Source organism: Bubalus kerabau, chromosome 17 (genome assembly GCF_029407905.1).
Source record: "Bubalus kerabau isolate K-KA32 ecotype Philippines breed swamp buffalo chromosome 17, PCC_UOA_SB_1v2, whole genome shotgun sequence".
NCBI lineage: Eukaryota > Metazoa > Chordata > Mammalia > Artiodactyla > Bovidae > Bubalus > Bubalus kerabau.
The window spans coordinates 44,000,120-44,021,453 of record NC_073640.1 but is presented as its reverse complement, the minus strand read 5'-3'; the positions used below and the strand labels follow the sequence as shown (position 1 = coordinate 44,021,453).

The window sequence follows — 21,334 nt, the reverse complement described above, 5'->3', positions numbered from 1 at the left end:
CTGGGGTCGTGGGGGTGGGGGGAAGTGCTGAGGTGCTGGCGAAAGCCACAACACAAAGGCACCAGGATAGAAGGACAAACCTTCCCACTTTGATTTGAGTGTGTAATTGTTTGAATACATCTCGCCCGTACTACAATAATGTCATCCTTGGTTGACACAGATTTTAAAGCCCTTTGAAAAGGTGGAATGTTATCAATCACAAGCTTGATTATAATGGGATTTAAGTGGAAGAAGCTAAGAATCAGGCGCTCATTCGGGCCAGGCTCTATGACAGAGACGGGGGCGGGGAGAGAAAAGTTAGAGGGCTACGTTTCAGCTGGGAAAAGGATGCAGAGTGTAACCATCATCCACAGAGCTTCTCCCCCACAGCCGGAAGATGGCCCAGGAAGCACCAGGAAACCCTGAGCTCCAGCTGGAATTCCCCCACACCGCAAAAATATCTGCTTATGCTCCTATCACATTAGACCAGAGGTTCTCAAGCAGGCCAACTGTGCCCCCAGAAGATATTGGGTCATTTCCAGAGACATTTTTGGTTGTCACAACAGGGGAAGGGATTCATAACTGACACCTGGTGAGCGGAGGCCAGGGATGCTGGAAACCACCCACAGTGCACAGGATGGCCCCACAGCAAAGAATTACCCGGCCCAGAATGTCAGCACTGCCAGGCCGAGGAACCCCATCTTAGCTCCAGAGAGGCTGAGCCAAAGCCTCAAGAAAAAAGGGACAGGTCAAGAAGGAGCATTTCCAGGAAGAGTCTGAAGCTGCTCCCCCAGCTCTCTGGCCCCTTCTGCTTGCCAGCAGACCGAGGCAGGTGACGAAAGTGGATAAAACAGGGGACGGGAGAGAGGAGCCTTGGAGCCAAATTACTTGCTCTTTTGCCTTTTGATCTAAAACACACTTTTCTTATTACACGTCAGACGGGACTGGAAATCCAGCCATTTTTTTTTTTTTTTCTTCAAGGCAAAACAACCCAGGCCCAACAAAAACACAATAATCTCCCTGGCAGATCTCTGGACTATCCAGCCTCTCCCTGACAAATCACGACGGTGCCTACAGATGTCAAATTCACCCACCGAGCCCAATCAAATGCCCGGATTACTAAGGCAAAGAATTGTGAATTTCATTAAATATGTTAAAGGGGAAAAAAAATCAGCTTTGAAAAATAGTAATCCTGTCTTTCAACAAAAATATTATAGGAAGCTATGAATTTGGTAGATCCGAATAGGATGTTGGTACATGTTTTACTAAGGTAATATAATGGCACACTATTATTAGATCACATTAATCATTACTGTGCCAACGGCGCTGACAGGCCCACTGAAAAGGATTGAAAGGCCTGGTAATGGATATAAATTACCCATTGTGTGATAAAAGGATTTTTACTAAGAAGGTAAGAATAAAACAGCAAATTTCTAATACAACTGTTGTGTAAAAACCAAAATAAAAGTAATCCACGGTCAGTAATATCCACAAAATCAGAAGTAAGCACTTTTTCAACAAGATAAAGTCACAGTAAAAAAAAATATAGATTCAGTCCAGTGCAAAATTAATTTCTAAGTGCATAATTCCACTATCAATTTTCCTGGTTTATGTAGTGACCTCGGAGGCCCATGGTCAGGAGAAGGTGGGTTTGGCTAATTAGATCTCAGGGTGAGTTTACAGAGGTGTCAGGGTAGCCTCAGAGGAGGGGGCTGCAGACATCAAATATCAGCACTGCCCCTTCTTCTTAAGTTTTTAGCTTCATGTGGGAAAAACATTCCATGACTGAGTTTGTGATCTTGAGTCCAAATGAGGTGACAGGCACAGAGCCACTCAGACACAGGTTTCCTTCAAGACTGGGCGAAGCCACAGGACCACATGCTGAGTGGCGGGGAAAAGGGCCACGGGTGGCGCTTGGAAGGGCTGCCTAGCTTTAGGCAGCCATCCCACCAGCTCCCCAGCTCTGGTTCCCACTGCCAGCTGGCGGGCAGCAACTCTGCAGGATGTCATGTGAGAGGAAATGAAGTCAACCTTGAGGGGCTTTGTGACCCCGTTCTGAGACCTTCTGAGCATGTCTTGACATCACATAGTCATGCTGTCCAGGAGACCTGGGACCCATGCTGGATCCCAGAGACCTCTGAATCTGGAAGTGTCTCCAAAGCCCAGCCTCTGTCCACAGAAACAAAGGAGTAGCTGGGAGAACTTCCACCCAGCACAAAGGTCCACACCCAGAGAGGGCAGCCTGGTTCCCCACAAGTCACAGGCAGGATCCCTTCAACAAACTGTAAATCAGTGTTCCTTACCAGGCGAGTCTGAAAGCAACGGAGCTCCCTCGTGGCTGGTGGATATTCTTAAAGCCGTGGTGGTCAGGAACTGCAAAGATAAGACCTGTTAGAAATTCTCAGCATTGGACACATCGACTCCAATAAGACAGGTAAACAACATTCAGCCATGGTAACAATTAGACACTCAACTAGCGTCTAGAAACATTTAATAGCCCCCACTGCCCCAATTCATTGAGCAATTTTTAAATTGGGAACTATATGACCTTTGCTGCAATAAACCAGATTTGCTCAGCTTCTTTTAATGGGAAATTGCCACCTGCAAAAAGAGAAGGGAGTGGGGCATCTAGCCGTTTCTTCTCTAGGTGGGATGGAAGGAGAAATGAGAGCAAATAAGGGCGGTCTCGCTCTCTCTCCCCCTCTCTCTCTCTCACATATAGTCTTCCCAGGTGGCACTAGTGGTAAAGAACCCAGCTGCCAGTGCAGGAGACTTAAGAGATGCGGGTTCAATCCCTGAGCAGGGAAGATCCCCTGGAGGAGGGCATGGCAACCAACTCCAGTATTCTTGCCTGGAGAATTCCATGGACAGAGAAGTCTGGTGGGCTTCAGTCTGTGGGGTCGTAAAGAGTAGGACACAACTGAGCAACTAACACACACACACACATACACACATGTGTGTGTATATATTTACGTGTGTGTGTGTGTGTGTATATATCCCTCCTTCCCCTTCTTTCTCTCTCTTTGGAATTCTAAAAGTGAGGAACTGAAAAGGTATTCAAGGGTTCTTTTTCTCTCACTAATTTAAGGAGGCCCCTACAGCAGACCACACACAATTTCACCCAAATTTCAATTGGCTACTCTTATTCAGTGGCCAGGGCAGCTCTCAACAGGTCCAGACCAAGAACCGACAACTGGACCAGGGGTCAGGGGTATTGTGTGACATCAAAGTCCTTTCTCTGAACCAAGACCAGGAAAGCAGCAGGATGGGATCACGGCCCAGAGGGAAAGCCGAGATGCCCGTCACAGTGGCTCAAGAGCCATCAGTTGGGGTGATCGAGGCCAAGCCCTAATCTGTGATCTCCAGCTCAGGGCCAGTGCAGCGAAGAAGCTAATTTGCTTTGCCATGTTACAGAAGAGACTACAAGGCAAGCAAGTGCTCTCTCTTGATAAACTGTATGTTCTGATATTGCAGAAGTAGACTTCTAGTAGAAAGTCAAGGATGTGTCTGTAAATGAACCAGAAGATGTATTCGGAGAGCAGGCAGTGGCAGTCCCAGCTCAAGGTGTTTGAACATCAAACCACTGACTTGCAACACTCCATCCAATTCCAAGACTGATCTCTGGCAACCAAAAAGCTGTTTGCTGAGTACATGCTAGAAGCGTTTTCTCAAAGTGTAACAGGGACACTGCTGTTTGTAAACGAATTTCTACCTGCCTATCTTGAGACAGAAAGCAAGTCGACATCTCAACCATCTGCATGAGGTTACAAGACTCTCTTACAAGACTCTCTCTGTCCTTGATCAGATTATCTTCTGCATTTTGTGTTTTCTGTATCACTCAACACTCAAATCTAGGCAGTGTAATACATACACTCGAGCTATGCTTTACCAGGTTCTACCGGAGCCGGGAAGAACAGGCCTATGGCACCCAATTAAAGCTACAAAGACACTTTGCGCACAAGGCTCCTGGCATTTAGGGAGGAGATTGGAGGAGGTGGAGGTCAGACTCAGATGTTATATCCAAGTTCATGGCTTACAAAATTCAAGGACTATTCTCCAGGGGCTGTTCACTTAGAAGCTTGTAAGTTCCAGGGACAGGAGAACACGGGACACTTCTGGGGAAGTCCCAGCTCTGCATGTCCTCTGGCTTCACACCCCTGATGAGACCGCCAGCTGCTACAATCTGCCCAGGGTCAGAGTCACCCGAGGCCCCAGCACGAGCCCTGTGCCCTGATTGGGGCTGCGCGCTCGTTGGGGCTGTGCCCTCTTCAGGGCTGTCCCAGATGGGTAGGGGGTTATCCAAAGGTGGCCGCCTGCCTAGGAAGCTTAGCCTGACAAGCTTCCTGCTGGAAGAGGAACCTCAGGAAGGGAAATCGAGTTAGTGCCATTTGTGCCTTGGCGAGCCAGTCTAAACAGGAGGGGCTCCTGGTGTCTGATGTCATCACAGTCACTGCAAGTCGGGCAAAGGTGACCACATCAGACACTGACGCTTTAATTCAGGATGGGGAGGAAGGGCACAGTGCAGTAATTCTGTCTTCCGCAATGAAAGAAACAGCTCTTCGGGTACAAGTAAGTAACTCGCATTGAGAGAGAACGTAGTAACCTGATCCCTGACATGAGTCTCCCCTCATCCCTGCCTCCCACAGGGACCCCACACTGAGGAGCCAGGCAGGGGGACACCCAGGAGACATGGCCCACAAGCCCAGTTGGGCGTAGGTACCACCAGATCAGAGGAGGGGTGGAAGGGGGCAGGTAACAAAGGCAGCAAAAAGCGTGGCATGGCATGAGTCAAGGGGGGCTGGGTAGCAGCCACCTCATCAAAAATGCCTGAAATCCACCAAATTGATCCCCCTGCCACCCCTGTAAGATGCAGGTAAGTCACACACCAGCCCAGAGGAGCCAATGAATTTAGGAGACCTGTTCACTCAGTGGCTCAGACCTTCTGTGTGCCAAGCCCTGGGGCAGGCCAGGCGCAAGCAGATCTGCCATGGGATACAGGAACGCCCCACTGTGCGAAGAGTCTGGTGGGACAGGGACCTGAGAGGCGGCCATAGTGGGAACCAGGGAGGGAGGGCACATGACGTGAGCCCTCCAGCAGGCAGGGACTCGAGGGAGACAGGGATGGAGGTAAGGGGAGCACAAAGGTCCAGAGATCCTGCCATGGGGCTTGAGCAAGAAGGGCAGGGTGACTGCAACTTGGAGAAGCAGGAGAGAGAAAGCAGGGAGGCGGCGGAGAGGGATGGAGGGATCACTTAGAGCCTGAGACACGTCTAAGGCCTCACTGAGGAAGGGGAGGGGAGCAGAGGGAATGGAAAGCCCTGAGAGAGGGATTTTTAAGGGAAGCAGGGTGCACAGGAAGACGTGGGAGACACAGAAAGAAAAAAAAGTGAGAGGCGGTCCAGGCAGCTCTGGTATGTCCTGGCACACAGTGGGCCCACAGTGTGGCATCCCCGTGAATCTGCTGGGCCCCCACTAGGGGACAGGGGACCCCCTTCCTCCTGAGTTCTCCCAGAAGAGACACGGCAGCTCTGAGCAGAGCTAGGAAACCTTCACGGGGCAGGAGCCCAGCCTCTCATCCTCAGACACAAGGGCGAGTCAGGAGATGAGCAGACATGCCACACACGCCCCCCTCGCCAGGGCCTCTGTAACGAGCCCCAAGCTGAACACAAAAGCTCCTTCCTCTAGGCAAACATGGTGCCTTTCCGTGCTCATTACACACCTATCTACCGCTCTGCACCATGACAACTGGAAGGTCATACGAGTGACACCGAGAGTTGCCATTTCCTGAGGGCCTGGTACCAGGCACCACACTGAGGCCGGCTCCCCACAGCACAAGGGGAAAGGGCTGCGCCCCATCCACCTCCCAGTCCCACCTCCTGGCAGAGAGCTCAGAGCGCAGTAAACATTGCGTAGACGGGAGGACGGGAGAAAGCGAGGGAGGGAAGTAAAGAGAAAAGGGAAGGATGGAGGGAGCAGGGGGAGATGGAGGGACAATAAGATAGATGGGGGATGAAATGGCTGGAAGAAAGGAAGGGAGGGAGGAGACGGTGTAGAGACGCATGGAAGGAAAGAAGGAAGGGCTGGCTCACCTCACCCCTCCCCTGGTCCATGCTCTACTCCAGACGCTGGCCCGGCGGGAGGCAGAGTGTATTCCCGGAGATGCCCCTCCCCAGGGGTCGCTTGGAGTTCCAGCAGAAGGAGCAGGGCTGTCTGCTGTGGAGTCTGGGCTGTCTGGGGCAGATGGGAGCTGGATAAACTGCTTTCCTCCCAGACAAGAGTTAGGAAAGAAGGATTCGGAGACAGAGCAGCCGAACTCCTTCAGCCCTTGTCTGGAGAAGGATGCGGCTAACAGGAGATACATCTGGAGCTGTCTAAACATCTCACCCCAGTATCCAGGGCCAAGGCCTCTGAACCTGCTCTCCTGGGCCATGGGCTCTGCCCCGTCGGAGGGGCACACAGAGGGGCGCTCAAGCCGCTTCTCCAGGGGATGTCACCTGGGGCTACATCGCCCCTTCCGGGGGTCTGAGTGACTTTCCCAACTCAGTGCTTAATATTCTCCAGGCCCACTAGGAACAAGGATCCTGCCAAAACACAGTGGACTTGAGACTTCCACTCCAAAGCACTGAGAGATTCTTGATTTCTTTCTCCGAGACTCAGAGGGATGGACACAGCCCGAGGGACAGCCCTCATCCTCTCTAGTTCTCAACAGAAGAGGCTTCCTGGCGAGGAACGCAACCTGGGAGAGAGCCTGAGGGACTGAGCCCCTCATTCAGCCCTCACTCATCAAGTGGCTCCCGTGTGCCTAGCTGGCTTCTAACTTCTAAGTTCCAGGGACCCTGCATCAGCAATACTTCTGCTTGTGCAAAGCGTATGTCTTAGTGAGTAACGACAAATAAAAGTAACATATAATATGAACGAATAATAAGCTCTAAGATGAAAAAGAATCTAGGAAAATAATGGACAGACTCATCACTAGACAAGGAGGAGACCTCACTAAAAAGTGACCTTGACAAGGGATGAGAAAAAAGTAAGGGAGTGAGTCCTGTGAACGGCTGGGGAGAACTTCAGAAGCAGAGCAAACAGCGAGTGCAAAGGCCCTGCTGAAGGATGGAGCTGGTGTGTTCAGGAACAGCAAGAAGCCAAGGAGCCAACAGGCATGGACAGTGAGCAGAAAAATGAGACAGGGTGGGCTATTTAGGATCCACATACCTCAGCAGGCACAGTAAGAAACATGGGTTTTATTCTGAGCCATTGGTGGGTTTTGAGTGAGGGAATAGCATGATCTGATTTACCCTGGACTGGCTGCGGTGGGGAGAACGGGCAAGAGGGGACGAGCGGAGGCAGAGAGACCGCTGGGGAGGCTTCAGCAGTTGTCCAGGGGAGAGAGGAGGCTGACCTGACCTGGGCTGAGAGCAAGAGTGATGGGGAGAAGGAAGCAGATTCAGGATGCCTTTTGCAAGGAGCCATGAGACTTGTTGAGTAGGACGCCAGGTGTAAGGGGCTCCCAGAATCACCCTGCGCTCATCCTGGCCCCGGAAGCTGGTGGCACAAGGCACCACTCCCTCATCAACCGGCGGCTCTGATTCTTTGAGATCTGGGGCCTTACTGACCCTGCAGGGACAGCCCCTCCCAGCAGGAGCCAGTTCCCAGAGATAGAAAATGACTCCCCTGGGAGCACATCTTCCATCTGAATTCAGAGCCCATGCCCCAAACACCTTCCATATCAGGCTCTCATACTCTGGACCATTGTCCACCGGCTCTGGTCACCCAGGTACCAGACAACTGGAGACAGAGACAACTCTGAGCCCCGGAGCCTGCTACAATTATCTGACTAGCCAATCCTAGGGCTTCCTTGATAGCTCAGCTGATAAAGCATCTTCCTGCAATGCAGGAGACCCCAGCTCCTGGGTTCGAGAAGTTCCCCTGGAGAAGGAATAGGCTACACACCAGTATTCTTGGGCTTCCCTGATGGCTCAGATAGTAAAGAATATGCCTGCAATGCAGGAGACCTGGGTTCAATCCCTAAGTTGGGAAGATCCCCTGGAGGACGGCATGGCAACCCACTCCAGTATTCTTGCCTGGAGAATCCCCAAGGACAGAGGAGCCTGATGGGCTACAGTCCATGGGGTCACAAAGAGTACACAACTGAGTGACTGAGCATAGCACAGCGCAGCCAATCCTAAGTCTACTTCTCCTGCTTGCTGTGCTTTTCTCTCAAAAAACTACAATAAAGGCTCTTGCCCATGTTTTCACCTCTTCTGTTTGCTGACTAACCCTGGTGCTCCCCTGTGCAGCCCTGCATGGCATGGTGTGCCCCCTCCCCTTAAGAACTGTGAGTAACAAATGATCTTTTCAAAGGCAGAGTGCCTGGGTCTGTTGGCCTCCCCACACACTTGCTCTTGGGGTCATCTTGGAGCCACCACCCTCCTAACTTCTGCCAGAACAGATGTTTGGGGAGCTGTTATTCCACAGCCTCAAAGTGTCTCACAGCAGAGAAGGAACACTCGGAACTCAGGCAGCTCTTTCCTAAACCCCATCAGCACCCCCACCCCCCCCAAGGGGTCCCACTCCTGACCCACCGCAGTTGCAGTCAGGCCTCCAAATATAGGGCTGGCACCTGTGTGAGTGTGTGAGTGTGTGCACACGTCTGTGTGTGTTTGCGCACATACATATGGGGGGTGGGTGGCTGCTGCCACCCTGACGCAGAGCCCAGTATCACAGGACACGACCGAAATACTATAACACGGAGTGCGTTGGGCTGCCCAGACATGCTTCCAAAGGAAGCCTCTTCTTTCATTTTAAAACAAAGGTAACTTTGATGAAGAAGCTATTTGATACCTGTTCGATCTAAATGCTTTCAGGATACACAGACATCAGACGCTCACAGGAACCTGAGAGCCCGCGATATCAGCCCGGGCGCTGGGATGATAAAAGAGGAGTGGAGAGGCTTCTTCCCGTCAGCTTGCGACCTGGTGCATGTATTTTTACATGCTTTAGCATGAAAAAAAGCCAAGATGCTCAGAGCCAATCAAATTACTTCTCTGTCTCTTTAATAAACAAATCCATGTGCACATTAACAGTGTTGAAAATTCAATTTAAACTCTTTGTCTGTTGCTGCTTACTCTAAAGATGGTCTTTCTTAAACAACAGAACACCAAGGAGTCGTTAGTGCTCTCTCTTCATTACTTCAAAAAACCAATCATTAGACACCAGAGTATATACGTAATTAGAAAATCACTTCCTTTGCAATCCAAGCTAAGTAGTTTACATACTGTAATTACAGGGACAAAATCAATTTTTAATCATTTCCCTGATTGGGCTCATCAGCTCTGTGGGAACATTGTAACCTGCTTGTTGTGCAAAAGCAACATCTGGGCTAAAACAATTACCCTTTGTTTGCTACAATATTCCTTAAATCTTTTTGCTTGCATAAAAAAATGAAAACATGAAGACAAGATATTTGGATGTCTTTTTGTCCTTGATCAACATATAGCCGAAAGTTCTCCTCGTGACATGAGTTTAATGTTCCCCGGAATTTACGGTTTAACAGTACACATCCAAGGAATGTATTTTTTCAGTGAGATAAAAGTATCTGATTGTTTTAAAGATCCATTCAGCTGCCTAATTGTTCCATAGCTAACACATGGTATTCAAACAACCCACACATTTCAAAAGCTCATCTGGGCAATCATGGGCAACTATTATTGCGATGGTTTACACTTTTCTAATACAAATGAATGGATTTTATCAAAATTTAAAAAAAAAAAACTAAAAAGCTGAGTATGTGTGAAAAATAGTTGGTATGAATTGGCAAGGCGAGGCTAAGCATTTTGTTCTCTTAATAGGAAATGACCTCATTTACACTGGAGTAATAATTAGTACTGCTTCACTGACAGTTAAGAAAAAAAAAACTTTCCCAGTATAATAAGGCAGCATCTCCTTTGTTAGGAGATCTACATTGATTATTAACCCTTGCCAAGAAATTCCAAGTTTACCTCTACGTTCCACTGGGCTCATACTTGCTGGCGAAAGATAAAAATAGCTGTTTTGGAAACCGTCGCCTCTCGCCCAGATTTCCAAAGTTTTGCATCTGAGCTTTTAAGTGACAATCTGAAACACTTGGTGTCCCCTTTGAAGGAACATGGAAAGCCCCCGCCACCCCACCCCGCAGCCACAAGAGCCCCTGTCGGGCCCTGCACTCCCCCGGTGGCCCTGGTCCTCCCCATCCTTTTGAAGTTTATTGGCTTTGATTTTTGCTTGCAAGTCCCCCAACCTACAATTAATTCATAGTCAAAACAACCCTGAGAAGGAGAAAAGGAGAGAGGAAAAGTGAAAGGAGAAGGAAGAAATGCTTGTTAGTGAATCAGTCCAGGCTGACAGTGCAGAAAGGAGACAGGAGTGCATGAGCCCTTAAAAAAATATATTAATAGTCCAGGAAATATCCAGAATATATTCACACACACACCACCACTTCTAAAGGGACTTACTTGTTCATTGACCAAATCATTCCTGAACTCATAAGAGTGACCACGGATGTTTATTGAGCATTTACCATGTGCCAACCAGAATCCCTCAAGATAGTACTGATCCTCACGACAACCCGGTGAGCTGGGTATACCATGATCATGTTCATTTATTCACGGGAAACTGAGGCACTAGCCACAAAGTAACAAGTCCAAGGTTAAGAGCTCTTAAGATGTGGGAGCCTCCCTACCCCACTGTCTCCCAGTACCGGACATCTCTCTCCCCACCCTGTGGCCTTGGAGAGCCCCATCTCCAAAGCAGCCAAGCTTGCCTGGTGTCCGCCAGTCGGAGACATCCCATGGATCCACGCATCCTTAGGAGCACACACAAGCCTTGGCATCATTCTGCACATGTTCCTAATCTTTACCCCAAGGTGGGAGATTCCAATCCAGGATAAGGCAGAGGAGAACCCGACCTGTAGGCCAGTGTGCTCAGGGCAGGAGGCACAGACTACATGTAAACTCTTCCCACAAGGCTCAAGATCTGAGTCACTGGATATGGTGCCAAGCTGCCATGCTGGTGGCATCCCAGAGCCTGAACCAGGCAGGACGGGCACCCCAGCTCTTCCTGGAGGCTGTTTCCTCTGAGAGCCAGCCTGACAGCATCTCCCCAGTGTCTTTGCCCAGCTTGCCCCAAGTCTCAGCCTATCCCTGGGAAGGCAGCTCCCACATCAGTTCAAGACTCTACAGGACAGCAAATTTGAGACAGCTGTGACCCCCAGCGCATGAGGAATGCAAAAGAGGGGAAAAAAGTCTCCCACATTGTAAATGCTTTCTAGTTTACTGTATTACCACCTGAATTAAAAAAGAGGAGACGTTTCATGTCATCATCAGATCACAAGGTATCTATGATGCAGCTTATCCTGAAGAAGAAATGTGAAAAACTGGAAACCACAAAGTGCTTTTTTTCCTTTGTACTTACTGCAAGCAATGTTGCTGCTCAGGTACTCTGTACTCTGTTTGGCAAATAGCGCTCGAATATTCAGCCATCACACAGAGCCGCGCTGTCCAGCTCGGCAGTCACTGACCACGAGTGCCTACCAAGCGCGTGAAAAACTGCGTCAGCCCCAAGTGAGGTGTGCTGTAAGCCTAAAACACACAACATGTTTGGAAAGATGTCAAATATCTCTTGTATATTCTTTACACTTTTTTACATGTCAAAGTGATAATATTTTGGATACTCTGAATTAAATAAAATTTAGTCTTAAAACCAATTTCACCTCTCGTTTCTTTACCATTTTAATGTGCCCATTAGAAAAATGTTTTTGTTTTGTTTCTATTTTTTATTTTTTAATTGAAGTGTAGCTGATTTACAATGTTGTGTTAATTTCTGCTGTATGGCAAAGTGATTCAATTATATACACATATATATGTATATGTGTATATATATTCTTTTAAATATTCTTTTCCATTATAAATATAAAGTTGTATATGGAGCTACATGAGCAGCTTCTATTATATTTATACTGTACAGTGCCAATTTCAACCTGTGCAAAAACTCAGGCCATCTTGACAGCTGAATTTAGCCATCATAAAAATTCATTTGTTTTCCGAAGAAGGTTTTAGAGAAAATGTAGCATTATCAACATCACTTGAAATTTTGGTTCCATAGATATTCTCTGAGTCAAAATGAAAGTTACACAATTTCTAACCGAAACATTGTAAGGTCTCCTATACAGCTGTTGCTTTTTTTCAGTTCATTTACTTTTAGTTTTATAAAACTGATTATTTAAGTAATAGTGCTCACTTCCAGAACATTTGAAACATACAAGACATCACAAAGAAAAAAATAACATAATTCTATCAGCTGGTGTGATTGTTGTTGATATTCTGGTGTACTTCTTTCTATTCTTTTCCACACACCCGTGTGTGTGTGTGTGTGTGTGTGTGTGTGTGAGTTCATGACCATAACTGAAGACACACTGCATGTGTATTTTTGATTTCACATGTCCTAAAACCTCAGGTCCTAACTGTAAAAAGACTCTGTTTGGCCCTATGAGAATATAGACTATTGGCTGAGGTGGCTGAGTTTCCAAAGGTGTAACAAAAGGAAAATATTAAGAGACAAGCCATACACTGGGAGAAAACCTTAGCTAAAGACATATCTGATAAGGACTGGTATCCAAAATATACAAAGAACTCTTTAAACTCAACAATTAAAAAATAAAAAGAGCCCACTTAAAAATGGGCAAAAATCTGGATGCCTCACCAAAGAAGACCTACAGATGCAAATAAGCACCTCAGATGCTAGACATGACATGTCCTTAAGGAAATGCAAATTAAAACAATAATGAGATACCATTACTTATCAGAATGACTAAAACTCCAAACTATGATTACCACCAAATGCAAAGCTATAGAACAAGAATTCTCAGTCACTGCCGGTAGGAAGGCAAAATGGTGCAACTACTTGGAAAGACGGTTGGGCAGTTTCTTATAAAGTTAAACACAATCTTCGCATATAACTCAGTGGTCATGTTCCTTGGTATTAACAATTACCCAGAAGAGTTGAAAATTCACATCCACACAAAAACCTGCCCACAGATGTTTATAGCAGCTTTATTCATGGTTGCCCAAATGCATAAGCAACCAAGACGCCTCTCAGTAAGAGAACCTGTAGTACATCCAGACAATGGAATAGTATTTAGTCATAAAATGAATTAGCAGAACCATAAAGACATATTAGTAAGGGAATGAAGCTAGTCTTATAAGTCTATGTACTGTATGATTCTAACCCTACAGCTTTCTAGAAAAGGCAAAACAAAGGAGACAGGGAAAGTACCAGTGGTTGTCAGGGTTTGGGGAGGGAAAGATGACCAGATGAAGCACAGGAGATTCTAGGGCAGTGGAATTATTCTATATGAAACTCTAATAGTGGATACATTTGTCCAAACCCATAGAATGTACAGCATGAAAAGTGATCCCTTTAATATAAACTATGGGCTTTTGTTAATAATAATGTATCAGTGTTGGCTCATCAACCATAACAAATGCAACACACTAAACCAATAGGAGAAAATGTGGGGATGGGGTCTTATGGGGACTGTACTTTGTGCTCAATTTTCCTGTATACCTAAAATTTCTTTAAGAAACAAAGTCTATTAATTTAAAAAAAAATTTAAGGAAAAGAAAAAGTACAGCTCTGATGAAGCCTTTCCTGGCTGGAGGATTTCCACGCTGCAAATCTGGAGACCTCTCCAGTGCTCAGAGATTTCGGATCCTTCAGAAACCTTCTGGCCACCACTTCTCTGAGGAGCTGATGTCCAAAAACTTCCCACAGAGGCTGCTTGGGCAGGCCTTCGAGAAGAGCCCCGGGCACTCGGTACAGATCCTGCTGACTGGCCCATTTGTACTTCTGTGCAGGGTGTTGAGGTTTTCTTGCTGGCTCACCTCACAAAACAAGCTGACTTGTGCCTCTAGCACCGAGCAGGCCAGCCAGCCTGCACCCCTCTCAGGGTCCGTCTCCTGGACAGCAAGGGGAGAGAGCTGCTCGGACTACATCCACTCCTCAACAGGGCAGTCCCCCAAAGCCCCATCCTCGCTCCTTCATCTCCAAGACAGAAACTTGAATAAATGCCTCAGAAAGTAAGGATGAGGAGCCAGACTGAGGTTCAGAGTGGGCATATGCCACCTCCCCAGCTGGAAGCCAGCAGCAATGCGGAGAGTGATTCAAAAATTACAACAGAATGGTGGCGCCTTCTTCATTTCTCTATCTGGGCATAGGATGCCATCAAACTGCTGCCACTCTACTGAAATGTCACCTCTCAATCCATATTACCTTTAGCTCCAGCTACTGGTTATTCCGGAGAAGGCCCGTGAACATCCAAGGGCAGACCAATTTGGAGGCCACATAAAGTATTTCACACTGTTTTCCTGTGATTTTATAGTAACAAGAAGAAACAGTAACAGCCAAAGCCATGGGTCCCTTAAGTATCCTGTAAACTAGCAAAAAAAGGCAAAGATAACTGATGAAAAATAGCAGGAAAGGTCCCCAGGAGCGTGACCCTGAGGGCAGAGCCCACTGCAGTGGCACCAGCACAGGGGGACAGAGACACCCCAAGAAAATCTAGTCCTTCCTAGCCTGGCCCATCAAGAGACCAGTGAAAGGCTCCCTTGCTTGTCTCCTGATAAAGTTCCTAATCCAGAATCCAGAAAATTCAAACATAATAATTCTAAGAAAAGGAAAAAAAAATACATCCTTTCCCTCTCATCTTCCAAGCCTTTCCCTTTTGGTAAAGATTTTATAAACATTCTTAGAAAGAGTATATTCTCTCTCCTCTGCCCACAGGTAACAAGGAATGGCAGATGTTTCAGAAACAGCACATTATAAAAAAAAAAAAAATCCAATGTCACTAAAACCAGAATGGAAAATGTTTTATACATTAACAAACATTGTAATGAATTTGCACAACCTTAACCGACTGTATACCCAGCATAATGAAATGGTCTCCATCTTTTCAAATAAAAAATTACGTATGCTAGCGCATCGCTTTAGAAAAGCATTGTTCTTTTAAAAAAAAAAAAAAAGAAAGAAACCTGCATTTTTCCCAGCTACCATGTAATTTGTGAGATGCATTTTTAAATGATCTGCAACAGCAGCAGCTTCATCAGTCAGATGATACCAATAGATAATTCACCAAACCGTCACATGATCTTCCATCACTCTAAAAGACGCGAATATATTGCCACAAGCTTTGGGAGTAATGGGTGCACCTGTTTACGATGTCACCTCTGTTTGCTAATTGTCTCCTTGAGCTACATTTTACTTCTAATGCATTTATTTTTGACAGGCAGTGTCTATTTAGAAATCACATTACTTCAAGTGCAATTGTTCTTTTGTCTATCAAGTAAATGAAGTGTTGTTATACAGATTTCAGGTTCTGATTAGTAAAGTATCAGAGCCCCAAAAAGGTCAATCAGTTATTTACCTGAGGTAATAGAAGGATGACAGACATCTCAAACATACTCCAACTCATGCTATAGGCCATTTTATTATAATTACTCAGTTCGGTCTAACTTATATATATATATATATATATATATTCCTAGGGTTAACAGTTAAAAAGACACAGAGCACGTGTCCAGAGACTGCATCGACTCAGAATGTAGGCAGGTGGGTCTTGTGTTTGCACGACCAAGTCTCACCCTTTCAAATAAGCGGCCCTGGAAACGTCAATAATTGTGGCCAAACAAGCGTGTGGGTGGGTGCATGCCCCTATCTGTTGGCTTGGACAAATTCCCCCATTAATACAGGTATTTCAAAATAATTTTTCACATCATTTTACTCTTCAGGTCTGATTTGATGAGTGAGTTCAGATCAATATGAAGGTAGTTACAACTGAAATAAAAGACTGATAACAACTTTTGAAAGACAAACAGCTATCTGTGAAAGCCGGAACCAGCCAGAACCAGGACTGCCTTTGACTTCTGTTCTAGAGCCCGTGAAGCCGGCTGCCCCCACCAATGGCCACACGAAGGCCATGCCAACAGACACCAAGCATATATGAAGAGAGGCTGGGGACCGACTTAAGCCAGAAACCAGATTCACACAGACGTTAGCGAACTCAAGTTAAATAACCAGAAGGTATTCGTTTTGAAGGAAAACAAAACCAAGCACCAACCTGCTTCCTGGCGCTCAGATCCAAATGTCTAAATCTCAATTACCCTCAAAGTATTCCTATAGCGCGTCCCTCCCCCTGACTTACTGCCTCAAAAGCAACCCAAACCATGAATCATAGAGACAGTTCTATATTTAGGAGTCTTAGGAGTCACTTGTCTCTTAAGTGGATCATCTACAGTTTCTTTTTATTCTTCCTGATAGCTCCATCCATGAATTGTAGGTTTCTCCCTCCCCTGCCTGGGCTCTACCCATCTTCCACGGCTCACACCACTCAATCATCCTTGGTGCAGCCTTTAGCTGAGCACCACCAAGCCCCTCACACTCGGTCAGATTTGCCCAAAACATTCCTCTCTGGACACCCACCTTGTTCAGGCCTATGTAAAGTGGCCACCTCAGGTGGGCTGGGGGCCTACAAAGAATTCCAGAGACCACCATTACTCAACACAGTTGCCAAAAGAAAGAGACACAAAAGCCACGCTCGCCTTAAGTCACATTCTAAATTGGCTCCCTGGAGCATTCCCTACCTTGTTCACTAAAGACTGTGTGTGTTTCTTCAGTGTTTAGCATACGCTATGTAACCTGAGCAGGACTTGCATTGTATCACTAGTTGTTTTTCCAAAGTGTTTTCCCACCAGGACCATAATTATATGCAAACTACTTGACTTAGAACCATTTGCAAACATGTTTTAAATGTTCACTAGGATTATTCCACCAATTAAAAGCAAGAAAAGGGGAAGACACGTGAATCCTTCCTGGGGGAGCCCAAGGCCAGTGAGATGGGAGAAACCCTGACATGCAGAACCACAGACTATTTTCAAGGAGCAAAACCTCCATGACATTTTCTACAGGAGCAACAAGGAATGTCCTCTTCATTCTGCAATTTATTTCAATTCTAAGTACTCTAATCATGGGAAGTACTTTTTGCTTTTTAAATAGCCTGCTTGTTTTTACAGGTCAAGAGCATAAATAAAACAGTCAAGTTGGAAACTTGGAAAGCTCATTTGCAGGAGAAGGAAGTAGTTATAGATCGTCCATTTGTTCAGATACAAGGTGGCTCTCAGGAGGCAGCTCAGGCACGTGCGAAAGCCAGACCCCACTGGCCAGCATGCCCTGGGGATGGAGCTGGGAGGGACGGAAGCCCCCGTCCTCTTATCTGGGGAGAATCACTCTTGTGAAAAGACAGGGGAGTTGTTGGAAATGTTCAAGGGCTATATGGTAAGATTTTAATACAAACAAACCTCCAAAGCCAAGGGTTAAATAGTCGGAGTGAGAGGTGGATTCCACCACAGGCCACCGAGGCGAGGCCACGTGGTGACTGGGTCGCCCTGAAACACAAGCACCCTGAATTGCTAACTCTGACATCGACTCTTGTCACTACTACGGTAGCTCCTGATGAATTAAATCATGTGCCTCCCAATTACCATACAGGATCCAAATACTAGCAGATCATTTCTCAAGTGCCGGGGAGCTCAAGAAAATAAGATGCCTGAAGTCAACATATTTAAGATGGTTAATATCTTTACCCAAAAAAAGAAGAAGAGGGATGGAGGAGAAAAACACCACTATCCATTTTTCCATATGAGATATCACATAGGTGTGCCTACCACCAGCAGCAGGAATCATAACCAAATAAACTGTATTCACTTGCAGACCTCTCTCCCTTTCTTTCTCTCTCTCTCTTACTTTCTCACACATACACACAAGGCTGATGAAGGAAATGAGACCATGAAAACTCACTATCAATAAATACCAAGGACATGGGAACAGACAGGACTAGAGGAAGGGTCTATCAGAAGAAAAAATTTCTGGGACGACTTCAAGAACTGGCGATGACCTCCTGTGTCTAAAAGAAGACAGTGTCGCAGGATGTTTGGGGCTCTCCCTGCAGAAGACCCGGCAGGGTGAGCCATGGCCCACCAAAGCAAGTGCCTGAGAGCTGGCAGGGCCCAGCTTCCCACGATGCCAGGCAGAGAACACAAAGAAGGGCATGGCTGGCGGCAGCCTAAGACCACAATACACCACAGGACCACATTTTTATTGCTACCTTCACTTCTATTTTTCCTTTCTTCTGCATGTGCTAGAAGAGCCCCCACCCTCCCTTTCTTTTTATCAAACATCCCTAATGTAGTGATAAAATGAGGAAGAATGAAAGCTTATTACAAAACAGGACTTTTATGGCTAGCGTCTATGGAACAGTCACACTGTTACATATATTTTCTCTAAGTAATCAGGAATGTATTGGTATTTTGAAATTATGTATCTCTAATAACACAAAAGTACTTAAGAACAGAAATAGACAGTAATGGAAAATGCAGTCAACTGTTGACAACATATAGAATTTCTGAAAATAATTTGCAGAGAACAGCACAGCAGATGAGTCAAAATTTTCACAAAAATATTTCTTGCCTCCGATAGTCCAATGTAATTCATTTTCTATCTCTGTTCATTAATCATTGTTAAAATTAGTGATCCATTTCTTCCACTCTGCCATCTGCACTCAGCTTCGTAACAAACATGACACCTTCCTGCATAATAAAACCTGACAACCACGAGGACGAATTTCCAAATAGCTTTCTGCATATTTGCACCTCTATAACGGATTCCGTTGTCAGACAAAAGTGGATTATTTAACCAGAGTTCTTTCTTTATCAATTCCGAACACAGATGTGTGTGAGTATGTACGTGTGTGTTAAAATATGATCAAGAAAAAAAACCCGTTGATTTTAATTAAAACGAATTTGTCCTGTCTTAGGTAGAAGGTATTTTAAATCCAGGTTGCAACAGCCAATACTGCTCACCAGAAGCATGGAGGGGAGTATCATACTTGATCTATGAAGTTTACGTAAATAATTTGTGGCTTCATCTTGTAAACTTTTCTAATAAAAGTGATCTTGACGTTCCAACCTCCTAAAAAAATTTTTTTTCATTTTAATATCCTGCTTTATTTTGTTTTTCAGTCTTTGATCACAGAATTTCAAATAAATATTTTTAGGGAAAGACAAAACAATCAAGGAGTAGAGAGATACAGATGAGAACACCAATGAATAATTAAACACATGCCAAGTGTTCCCTTGGGGAAGCCACCACTGGGTCCAAACCACAGGGAGGAATTCTTGGTCCTCCTGGCTGGCATGCCATGTGGTGCCAATCAGTCTGACAGTGATGAGGGTGGGGTCAGAACCTTCTCCTTACCCTTTCAAAGAGCAGCCTCTTAGGAAGAACAGCTATGAGCTTCCAAGGAAGCAGTGTCCACTTGAATGGCAGAGCAGACCTGCATCCCCACAGCCAGCCTGGACTGAGGGGGGCGTGATGAGGTGACCCCGGGTCTGTCCAAGGTAAAAAAGGCAACCTGTATCTCTCTTTTGCCCACTCTCAGCCCGCCTCTTCTCTCCTTGCCCCTTCTTCTGGACATGGAAAATCCCCAAGAAACACATTTCCAAGCATCTCAGTCTCCTCCTGCCTGTATTTCCTGGGACCTGTCCAGCTCCATGCCAGGGTATACAGAGGTGCCCCAACATTGAATCAGCACCCCCAGGGACTCATAGCTTGGTAGGAGAGACAAGCTTTATGCAGATGTCTCCAAACCAGGAGAGAACGCTAGATGCCATCACAAAGAGAAAACTTCAAAGGAACCCTTCATCCTAACCCACAGTCCGTGGGCTGAAAGAGGACCCAGGAGGTGTTACAGAAACAAGATGGCATCTGAGCTGACTAAGACGTCAACAAGCAAAGTCAAAGAGGAGTGGGATCCTGGCGACAATGAAGCTGGTGGTGGCTGGCACCCTGGCTTTTGGGGAGGATTTAGGCTGGACCAAGGGGCTGGATGAACAGCATGGACTGGAACAGCCAGCGCCTTGTCTCCAATGGACACACGGTCGTGGGCACAAGGGGGAGACCGAAGGGGTGGCACCCTGAAGGCACAGCCAACAATCACATGCAAAGCCAATACTGCGGCACGAAGAACACACAGCTCTATGATGAACTGCACTTGCTTTGAAATCAAGGGAACAGCCATTTAGTGACTGCTAGCCAACGACTCTGTCTCTGTCTCTGTCTCTCACTCACACACACACATGCGTGCGCGCGTGTACACACACACACACACACACACACACACACACACGCCTATTGACAGAGCAGAACTTTTTGTTTAATCCCCCCGGTTTATCTTCCTCTGTCCTCACAGCCTGGTGTGGACTTGGAGCGGATCCCCTAACTAAGCCTGATTAGAATGAGAACAGTCAAAAGACAAACTTTGCAAAAATCAAGGTTTAAAATAGAAATAGCAACTGACCCTCAGCTGCACTGCTGCCGGCTGGGACAGTGACAATAGCGACTCTTTTGTTAAACTTTCCTGAGAGACGTGCTCACCAGACTGGGCTGGGTGTGTGTGTCTGTCTGTCTCATGTACGAGGGAGTGGGAGAAAGGTTTTAAAATAGCCGTGGCTCCAAAAAAAAAAAAAAAAAAATTAATCGCAAATTACCATTCACCCCTCAGCAGCCAAAATGTCTGTTGATTCATTTAACATATACAAAATCCAAAGCCTCCCTATAAATATTTCAGAACTTGAAACCTTCCATTTTGTCCCTGGCCTGGAACAATAACACGCACACATGCACGCATACACGCGCGCGCACACACACACACACACACAAAACTATGGGGGTGGGGGCTGGGGAGGGTATGAAACCCCCTCCCCCAGGCATTGTCTCCCAGCTACCCGGCTCCTCCAGCCTGGAGTTCCCTCTTCCCTTCACATGTCTGCATCCTGACACATTCAATTTCAGGTTATCAGCACATCTGAATTATAGAATACTGATGGGGATAGAGGGCAGGCCTCCCTGGGCTGATTAGCACCATTTAAGAAAGCTTTCGCCAGCCGGCTTCATTGGCTGGGAGCGCCACCATGGTGGGTGGCCTTTCTGTATTAGAAGTCAACACAGAGCTGTCTCATTTGAATTAAATATGGACAAAAAGAAAGATCTGATTATGCTTATTCATAGCTAACCTTTCAAGTTCACCAGGCTGCCAAACTTGGAAGTAAAAACTGAAAGTTTTCTTTCCTGTGTGTCTAGATTGTTGGGTATTCTTATTTTCTCTAGCAGTTTTTCAGTGAGTCTGAAGTGTAAGTGTGTGTGTGTGTGTGTGTGTGTGTGTGTTTAAATTTTGGCCTGCTCAATCTGGGAGCTTCTTTCTACAAAGTTGCCTCAG

At 46.3% G+C, this 21,334-nt stretch overlaps 1 protein-coding gene across 1 annotated transcript in view; it reads right to left on the bottom strand.

Moving 5' to 3' along the window:
• ZNF536 (zinc finger protein 536) overlaps positions 1–8,934 on the bottom strand; it is a 252,816-nt gene extending 243,882 nt beyond the window's left edge. Inside the window, exons 1-2 of the mRNA XM_055551341.1 lie at positions 8,818–8,934; positions 2,283–2,352 (exon numbers count right to left, since the gene is read on the bottom strand). The gene's annotated coding sequence lies outside the window, so the exon portion shown is untranslated. The remainder of the gene's footprint in view (positions 1–2,282; positions 2,353–8,817) is intronic.
• Positions 8,935–21,334: the final 12,400 nt, after the last annotated feature.